Below are 9,667 nucleotides of genomic sequence, written 5' to 3' on the forward strand. Positions count from 1 at the left end.
GCTAGGGTGGGTAGTTTGTTTTGTTTACTTTTAGTGTTTTTTTACAAGGGATTTCATTTTTTTTTAATTAGAAGGGATGAATGGAGAAGGGACACAAGGAATAGGTTTGTTCTCTCAATAAAATAAGGGAAGTAAAAGGTCATATAAATATATTTTTTTAAAGTACACAGAAGAAAAAAGAAGGGACACTAAAAGGAAACACAAGCAAGTAGGACTACTGAACTTATTCAGCATTTAAAAAAAACGCAAGCTGCAAGTAATTAAATCTGCATTTTCTTGTAAGATCCTTTTTGTTCTATTGTACTTTATGACAATGCTTAATTTATGGGTGTTTGTTAAGCTCAGAAAAAGATAAAATAATAGAAGCTTTTTGAAGACAAGATAATGTTTTTTCTTTTCATATTTCTAGCACTTAACACAATGTCTAATGTATAGTAAACATTTGAATATTTTTATTTCACTCATTTAATAAAAAAATGTAAATAGTAAAACAAACATACAAACAGGATGCTCAAGCGGTCAAATGGAATTGATTTCATGGAAATCTCTTCAATATTTCATACTGCAATAGATTAATATTTTGTGTGGTTTGTTTATCCATCCTTTGTCACCCTTGTTTGATCCACTTCCATCCAATTCCAATCCATTCAAATATGAATGACACTCTTTGATTTGTATTGCCATCAAAAGGACATAGATGGAGGATGTAAGATGTCCATATTTTTTACCAAATGACAAAAAGAAAAATGCACTAGCCTTTGGAATTATTAATAGTTGTTCTACATAGGTACTTGTCGTTTTCAAAGGGGTTTGTTCTTAAAGTATTGTTGTCATATAAATTGTTCTACTAGTTCTTATCTCATTCTCTATCAGTTTATAAAAGTCTTCAAAATTTTTCATTTGTGCAATATGGATGTTATTGCATAAATCACTGAGCTGGTTCTGCTCCTTTCACTCTGTGGATCATATGTCTTGCCATGTCTCTTTTAACTCATATATTTCCTTATTTCTTACGTTACAATAGCATTCCCTCATACACATACGTCTTAAGGTGTTCAGTCAATTCGCAACTGATGTATGTCTTGTGAGTTTACATTTTTCTTTTCCATTACATAAAAGCTACTATAAATATTTTTATGAAACATTTTAACCATTACGGAGATTTGAATGGATTTAGAAATCAGAATGAGGCATATATTTTTGTATAAATTCATTGAGAAATTTTATTTTGCTTGACTATGCATATTTGTTACAAGGAATTTGGTTTTTATTTTTCTATTCCTGCTCCTCCCCAAAGGTGTGGGCGGTGCTTCTTAAACTGTCGGTTGCAACTTCATATGGGATCAAAAAATTTTGGAAATTATGAAAGTTTTCTCAGTGTACAAAAACTAAAAATTATTTCAAAATCAAAGTGTAATGAATCTGAGCCATTTCTGGCAGTATTTGCTCATGTTGCATTGTTCAACTTCACTGTAACCTTGATTCTGAACACAAAGTATATACATTTCACACTGTGCATGCTCTCAGGTAACATGATAAGAAGGAATGCTGCAGAAAGGTAAAAAAGTGGTCATGAGTAGAAAAAGTTTAAGTAACACTGCTATAGGGAACGAGAAGGAGGGAAGATAGATTTGTTAATTTCAAAAAATAATGCAAATGTGAGGGTGCTACAGTTGTTACACGTTGCATGAATTTTCAGATGAGGTCTCTGCATGGTTAGTTCATTTGACTTTTATTTTGTTACGAGACCTCTCATGAAGTGGGAATAATCTATAAATATTTTTTAATATAAAAAACAAAACACAGAAATAAAACAAACAACCAAGAAGAATTCCATGAACTATGGGAGGAAGTGAGTTCACTTTATGTAATTCACGGAGTCTATGTACTTGGACTGTCCATAATTTTTATCTTTACTTACCTCCATCACATACAGGGATGGTGTGATTTGGTTTATCAAATATCTTTAAGTTGTCTTCCTTCATAATTTTGTACTCTGAAATTCCTATATTTGACAATTTATTCTCTCTCTTTCCCTCCCCTACCCCTCTTTCTTTATTTTCACAGACAATTAGGGTTAAGTGACTTGCTCAAGGTCACATAGCTAACAATTATCAAATGACTGAGGCTAGATTTGAACTCAAGTACTCTTGACTGCCGGCCACTGCTCTATCCACTGCACCACCAGGTTGCCCCTATTACCTCTTTCAATCATTTCTGCCTTCCTTTTCCTAAATATATTCTTATACCTCATTTTGATACCCTGTCATTTCTTATTCCCTCTGACTCATGCCATTTTTTGGGTTTATGTTCCCTACCCTGATGGTCTTGACTAATTATCTTGACTTACTTAAGCAATCAGCATTACACGTTTTCTTAACTTTGGATTTCTTGCCCTTCCTACTATCATGGGCATGCATTACCAAATACTAAACATCTACTTTTATCTTCATTTACCATTTTTCAGCAACACAACCTGGTAAATGTTCCTTGAAAAAGTCATGAAATCATGCTGACTGGGAATCAGTCAGCTATTTAATTTTAACAGTACCTTCATTACTACACAATTGTCTCTTTATTTTTCCCTAATTGATTCTTTATCACTATCCAAAGCAATTATTCCAAACATTGCTCTTTTTCCTCAGACATCCCAGGAATCAAATCACCAAATTTCATCCTCCCTTTTGGATGAAGACCATACTTCTTAGTTTGAAGAGGAAACAGAAATTAACTTTCTTCTTCTTCTTCTCCTCTCCCTCTCCCTCCTCCTCCTTCTCCTCTTCCTTTTTCTTCTCCTCCTCCTCCTCCTTTTTCATCTTTTCTTCTTCTTCTTCTTGTTCTCCTCCTCTTTCTCCTCCTCTCCTCTTCTTCCTTCTCTTCCTCCTCCTTCTCTTCCTCATTCTTTTCCCCTACACTGTACCTCAAAATGTCTTTTAATGCCCTTGTTCTGTCCCCCTTTTCTCTCCTATCTTAGGGGATGATGGTCTTCTGCCCCTTACCAAACCTGGTAATTTCCTTTATTTTTCTAGATGTCATCTGCTGTGATAACTTTCACCATGGATATTTCATTCTCTTCCCCTCCATCCTCTCCTGTCTCTACATCCAGGGCATTCACCTAATTATTTTCTATTCTATTTTATTTCTATTCTATTCTATTCAGCTGCTTTCCTGGACTTCCTAGTCTTCAGAACCTCCTCATTCTTGAATATCAAATCAGCTTTTAAAGTCAGTACTCCTCTCTATCCCTAAACCATGGGACCCTTAGCTCCCTTTGGCTGAAGAAGATGGGGAATACACATTGGAAAGCTCCTGTGAGATCCTAGACTATTTAAGAAAAGTGTTCAGGAAATTTACTTTATCATTGTAATCAACTATGAAACTTACACCTCCTCAGTTTTTTCTCTACCAACTGTAGGACTTTATTTTGTCCCACTGCAGGATACTTATCCCCCTCCACCTTTTCAATGTTTTATATATCTTACTGAATAGATTGTGAGTTCTTTGAGAATAGGAACTGTCATATGCCTATCTTCATATCCCCTGTGATTAGCTTAGTACCTATCACCTAATAAATGTTTAGCAAAAATGGTCAAATGATATTAACAGGCAGTTTTCAATGGAATAAATTAAAGCTATCTATAGTCATGAAAAATGTTCTAAATAACTATTGATTAGAGAAATGCAAATCAAAACAACTCTGGGGTACCACATCATACATATCAGCTAACATGACAAAACAGGAAAATCATAAATGCTGGAGAAGACTTGGGAAAGTTGGTACACTAATGCATTGCTGGTGGAGTTGTGAACTGATCCAACCATTCTGGAGAGGAATTTAGAACTATGACCAAAGGGTTACAAAATTCTGCTGCTTTTTTCATCCAGCAATACCACTTCTATTCTGTATCTCAAATAGATTATAAAAAGTGGGGAAAGCACCCAAATGTAGGAGAAATATCTATAGAAGCTCTTTTTGTGGTGGCCAGCAAGTGGAATTTGAGGGGATGTCCATCAATTGCAGAATGGCTAAACAAATTGTGGTATTTGAATGTAATGGATTACGATTGTGTTATAAGAAATGATGAGAAAGTGGACTTCAGAAAAACCTGGAAAGACATCTGAACTGATGCTGAGTTAAGTGAGCAGAACCAGGAGAACATTGTACACAGTTATAGCCGCACTATGTGATGACTAACACGGATAGACTTAGCTCTTTTCAGCAATGCCTTGACCAAAGAATTTGTTTCCCTAGGCCTCAATTTCATTAACTGCAGAAGGGCCTTGTTAGATCTAACAATCACCAACTCTAGGACTTTTGAGCATTTTCCTTCAATCAATAAAATTTTGCTTTCTTTTTGTTTTGTATTTTTCTCATCATAAAGTAGATGGAATTGGAATGAATTCTTCAATTAGTGGGCATCCTAATAATTTATGTAAAAAGATGCCCAATAAGAACATTGCAACAATTGTGACTGTTATTTTTACGTGACCACAGCAAATACCTTTTGGAAACCAATGATGCATAAGTAAGTAACACAAAGTAAAATGTCTGCAGGAAGGAAAAACAAAGTGGAAATAGTTTAACTCTAAATTCAAGTTACAGAATCCCTCCCAATTCCATCTACTCCATACTGGAAAAAAAAATATCCAGCTATTTTGTCTTTTAGTCAAGCTTTTAATTGTCTTTTCAAAGTTTTCTTCTGTCACTTTCATTTCTTTTCCCAATTTTTTATTTTGAAAATAATTTTCTAGCTATTCCAGGAATTTTTTGGTGGGGTTGTATTCCACTAATATTTTACTTTGATTCATTACTTGTAGGTATTTTTAACATTGTTGTCTTCTGAATTTTTGTCTTGATTTACACTACCACCATAGAATTTTTTAATGGTTAGGTTATTTTTTTGTTGTTTATTCATTTTTCCAACTCATTTCTTTTCATGGAGTTCTATGTTGAAGTTGGACTCTGTTCCTGAGGTGGGGGAAAAGGGTTGGGCATTGACTCAATCTTCAGGATTTTTCACACTATTGTTCTGAGAACTAGTTCTGGAGTTTTGGAAGTTTTCAGTGTTCCCAGGGTGGTTTGATCTGGGGACAAGTGTAGTCACTGCTATCACTGTTTTTTTCTTATTCAAAAAAGGACCACCGGACAAGTGATACTTCTCTTCAGGGCCACTGCACTCCTATGACTGAAAGTGATACTGTTCTTCTGGATCCCTCTTCCTTTGTGACAGTAAGCACTCATCTCTGTCCTAGAAACCTGACCCAGAAGGAGGCAGTAGTAGGCAGTGGAGATTCCAAACAGCATCTGGTCCTCATCTGGTCCTACATTCAGCACTAGTGTAGGAGTCTTCTGTAATCTCTTTCTGACCAGTTACCATATCCTTTACAATCTCTAGCTTGAAAACTCCCAAAGCTACAATTGCTGCCGTGGCTGCCTCCAACGCACTTAGTTAGCTGGTGATGTCTCCAGGAACTCTCCAGGTCAGCCCCCACTCAGTGGCACAGATCTCTCCTGTCCACCTTCTAAGTTGTCTTGGACTGGAATAATTTCTTTTTTTTTCCTTCTTTTTAAAGTTCATTTTTGTCTTTATTTCAAGTGAACAAGGAGTTAACCATCAATTCTGTACAAAAATGAAGCATGGCCCCTTTCCTCCCTCCCCATGCCCCTGGACAAAAAAAAAAAAAAAAAAAAAAACAAAAAACTGACAAAAGATAGAAAAGATGGAAGGGAGGAGTCACCCCATGGGCCCCTCTGATTCTCCAGAAAAAAAGCTAGAGGACAGGCCCTGTTGGCCAGAGAAGAGGCTGTGTTTGGCAAAGCCTAGAGGGAGGAGGAAACAGACAGCAGGGAATTGGGTTCTCAGCTGGGGGGCTCCCCATCCATCCCCCAGGCAGTTTCTAAAAACACAGGGTCTGGAGCTTGACAAGATGACGGGAGGAAAAGCAGGGAGTTATCTAAATCCCAACCAAATCAAATAAGATTTCGTCTTTGTTTCCCTAAAAGGCAAAAACGCTATAAAAGAGCCAAGGCCCTGAGCTCTTGTTCTCCAGGGCTGGGAGGGGCCCATGCCCTCCTCCCCTTGCGCCACGCCCTAGGGAGCAGACGAGCAGGGGAGGGGACCCCTTGGGCTGGACAGGTCCTGCCCCCCCCCCCCAACCCAACTCACCCCACCCATGCTGCTGTGGCTGATTTCCTCTCCCTGTCCCTGTTTCTGCTGTGAAGATGCCCTGGGGAGTCACCACTATGCAGGCAGGCTCAACTTCTTCCCCTTCAAAACTTTGGTGATGTAGAGGTAGAAGAAGTCGCAGGAGAGCACAGTCTGCACCAGGCCAGCCACAACGGCGATAAGGTCAAATAAACCTTCAAACTGGTAGCGCCAGATCCAATTGAACAGGTAGTGTCTTGTAGACGCCCAGGGCAAACAGGTAGTGGCTGATAATGGTCTCCTCTTCTTCCGTCTTGCTCACCATGAACAGCTGTGGCAGGATGGCCACGGACTCCAGGTAAATGAAGAAGGTCCGGATCTCCACTGGTGTGAAGTCATGGTTGATTATTAAGCCCAAAATGGCAGTGGGAACCACGAGGAACTCCACTTGGAAGGTGTCGTGGTTACCATCAGAGTGGGCCTTAAACTTGCTGTAGATCCTCCAGATGGTGGTGAAGGAGCAGGCAATGTAGACCACCTTCATGGACTTGTAGAGGGAGATGTAGTTGGTGGTCAGGTCAAGGTAGCGGACAGTGAAGACCATGACAAACAGGACCTGACTCTTGCCCGAAATGCCGGCGCAGGATCTGGAATTCAAGATCTTGAGCAGCAGCAGGATGATGGCCAGGAGGTGGGAGAGGTCCCCCAGGAATCAGAAAAGGTTCATGGCAGGGGTGGGGGGCGCACACGTCCGGGTCTGGGGGAGCTGGGGGAGGTGGAGGTGGAGGCGGCGGCGGAGCGAAGGCCAACTGGAATAATTTCTTACCAAACCTTAGATTAACCGTGTCACTCAAGAATATGATTTGAGGCATCATTTTGAATTTTTTTGGAGAGGAATGTTGAAAGAGCTTTGCAGCTTGCTGTAGTACGCTGTGTTGGACCTGTAATCTATGAGGGGTCACGTAAATCTTGAAACACAGTGTAAAGATCAGCTATTATTGAACATGAATTCAATATTATTATTGAATATAAATGAAAACGAAGTAGGTCTGTAAGAGTATATAAATGAGAACATTTTAATTAGCTTTAAGAAATGTATTCCTTTTCCCATTATTATTAAAATCTATTCCAGTAGAAGTTCTGCTTGCAATACTAGAATTATAAGTGTTGGATTTAGAATTAAAACGTTTTAGAAAATAAAAATGTTTCAATGTGTTAAACAAATTGAAAGCACACAAAGAAGGGACGTTTCCAATATCTTTAGCAAATATTTTAGTATTTGCTCAGCCAATGATGTTGAAAATTATCTAATTATTCAGCAAATAATTTATTACAGTTTTTCAGGTTTGCTAATTTTTTAAAAGTCAGACTCCAATGATAATTCCTGTCATTAATATAGCTTTAAAATTTGCAAGATATTCAACGTAAATGTGAGAGATGTTTTATGTGCATCATTATTCCCCCTTTTAAATCACCTTGTGATTACATTGGTGTGGGGAAATCAAGTGAGAGAAATTCCTCTTCCAGTGTGATAAACTGATTTTAAACAATTGCAGGGTGCACTAAGATGTTAAGTAAAATAATTAACAATAATACCTTATAAAATTCATGCTATTTACCAGGAACTGTAATATATGTGTGTAAGTACATATGCATATATATATACATGTATGTATATATACATACTATATATGTATATATTATATATGTATACATACACACATTATATTTGCATATATGTATGTAGATAGGTATATCTATATTTACACATGTACATATATGAAATACATACATATATGTATATATCTATGCATCTATGTATATGTGTGTATGTAATGAAAACATGACTGTCCTTAGTCTCACGGAAAATTCATTTTAATGGAGCAATAGATACATAAAGAGAAGTTAAAAGACTATCAGGGCATTTGTGATGCTACATGGAAGTGACATTCTTTTTGAAATGATTGAAAGTGAAGTAGAGGGACTAATTACAGGCAAAATAAAATGAAATTTTACCTATGACAGTCTAGGAAATCAGGGGTTAAAGTTAACATACTTCCAATAGGAGGGAGTCATAGGTGATCAGAGTGGAGATGGCATGGTCTTGATATGGCTTACACTCCAGATATAGTACTTATCATCTATAATCCCTGCTTCTAGAGGATATTAAGGGTGATGAATTGCTTGGATTCTGGAGTTCTGAGGTTCAACAGGTGTAAATTAATCAAATGTCCCCACTAAGTCCTTCAAAAATATAGGGAGTAGGAGCTCCTCTGAGTGCTTAAGGAAGACCAATTAGTCCCAGATTGGAAAAAAAATGTAGCAGGTCAAACTTCCATGTTGGAATTGGATTCATGAATGTCCATCACACTTCTAACCTGTGTGAAATAAACTCAATTCAAGAAAAAAACAGGGAGGGGCTCACATAATCAATATTTCTTAGAATAAACTTGAATATGGAGTTCTGGCGTTTGAGGATAGTCTATCTACAATGCTCTAATGCAACTCATCATCATTTTACATACGAGATTACTGAAACATTTTGAACTCTGCTCTCACTGACTCCAAGTAGGTTTTTCTAAATATAATACTATAGTATTCTAACATTTGAATCTGAGAGGAAGACTAAGTAAATTTAAAACAATCTTTTTAAAATGGTCATTTTCCTCAATCACTGTAGAAACTGTGTAAACTTGATTTTATTTGCTGGACTAAAATCATCAGATGAGATCAGGATATTATATTATCTGTACCAATGGAGAAAGGAACTGATTTAGTGAGGTAACAGACCTATTTGAAGAGGTAACATGAAGAAACTGCTAACACAATTAGGAAGAAGTTTTACAATACCTAGGTATGGACCAATATCTCATGCTGTATACCGAGATAAAGAGAAAAGAGTATGTTAGAAAGAAGAATGATAACATTAGAGGAGCATGTGAGAGTTTGCTGGTAAGATCTATGGATCTATGGATAAGGAAAGAATTTAGGACCAAAGAAGTGATAGAGAGCTCTGTGGGTTAGACATTGGATACTTTAATTACTTTACATTAAAAAGTTTTGCACACATACACACACACACACGCACACACGCAGCAAATTAGATTAGATTAGAAAAAAGGAGAAAACAGGTGAAAAAAGTTGTAGCAAGTTTTTCTGATAAAAGCCTTATGTCCCAAATATATAGAGAACTGAGTACAACTTAAAAGAATACAAATCATTTCCCCCAATTGCTACATTGTAAAAGGATATAAACAATCAGTTTTCAGAAGAATAAAACAAAACAAAATTACAGCTATATATAATCATATAACAATGCTCTAAATCCACTATTGATTAGAGAAATGCAAATTAAAACAGCTCTAATGTATAAACTTACACTTGTTGGATTGGCTAATAGGACAGAAAAAGCAAATGACAAATGTTAGAGGGAACGTACAAAAAATTGGACCACTAATACATTGTTGTATAGTTGTGAACTAATTCAACCATTCAGAAGAATAATTTTGAACTATTCCAGA

The 9,667-nt window shown here is 36.9% G+C and overlaps 1 pseudogene; it reads right to left on the bottom strand.

The window, feature by feature from the left end:
• Positions 1 to 1,197: 1,197 nt before the first annotated feature.
• LOC140498521 (ER lumen protein-retaining receptor 1 pseudogene) lies at positions 1,198 to 6,873 on the bottom strand (annotated as a pseudogene).
• Between the last annotated feature and the right edge of the window lie 2,794 nt (positions 6,874 to 9,667).

Source organism: Notamacropus eugenii, chromosome 4 (genome assembly GCF_028372415.1).
Source record: "Notamacropus eugenii isolate mMacEug1 chromosome 4, mMacEug1.pri_v2, whole genome shotgun sequence".
Taxonomy (NCBI): Eukaryota; Metazoa; Chordata; class Mammalia; order Diprotodontia; family Macropodidae; genus Notamacropus; species Notamacropus eugenii.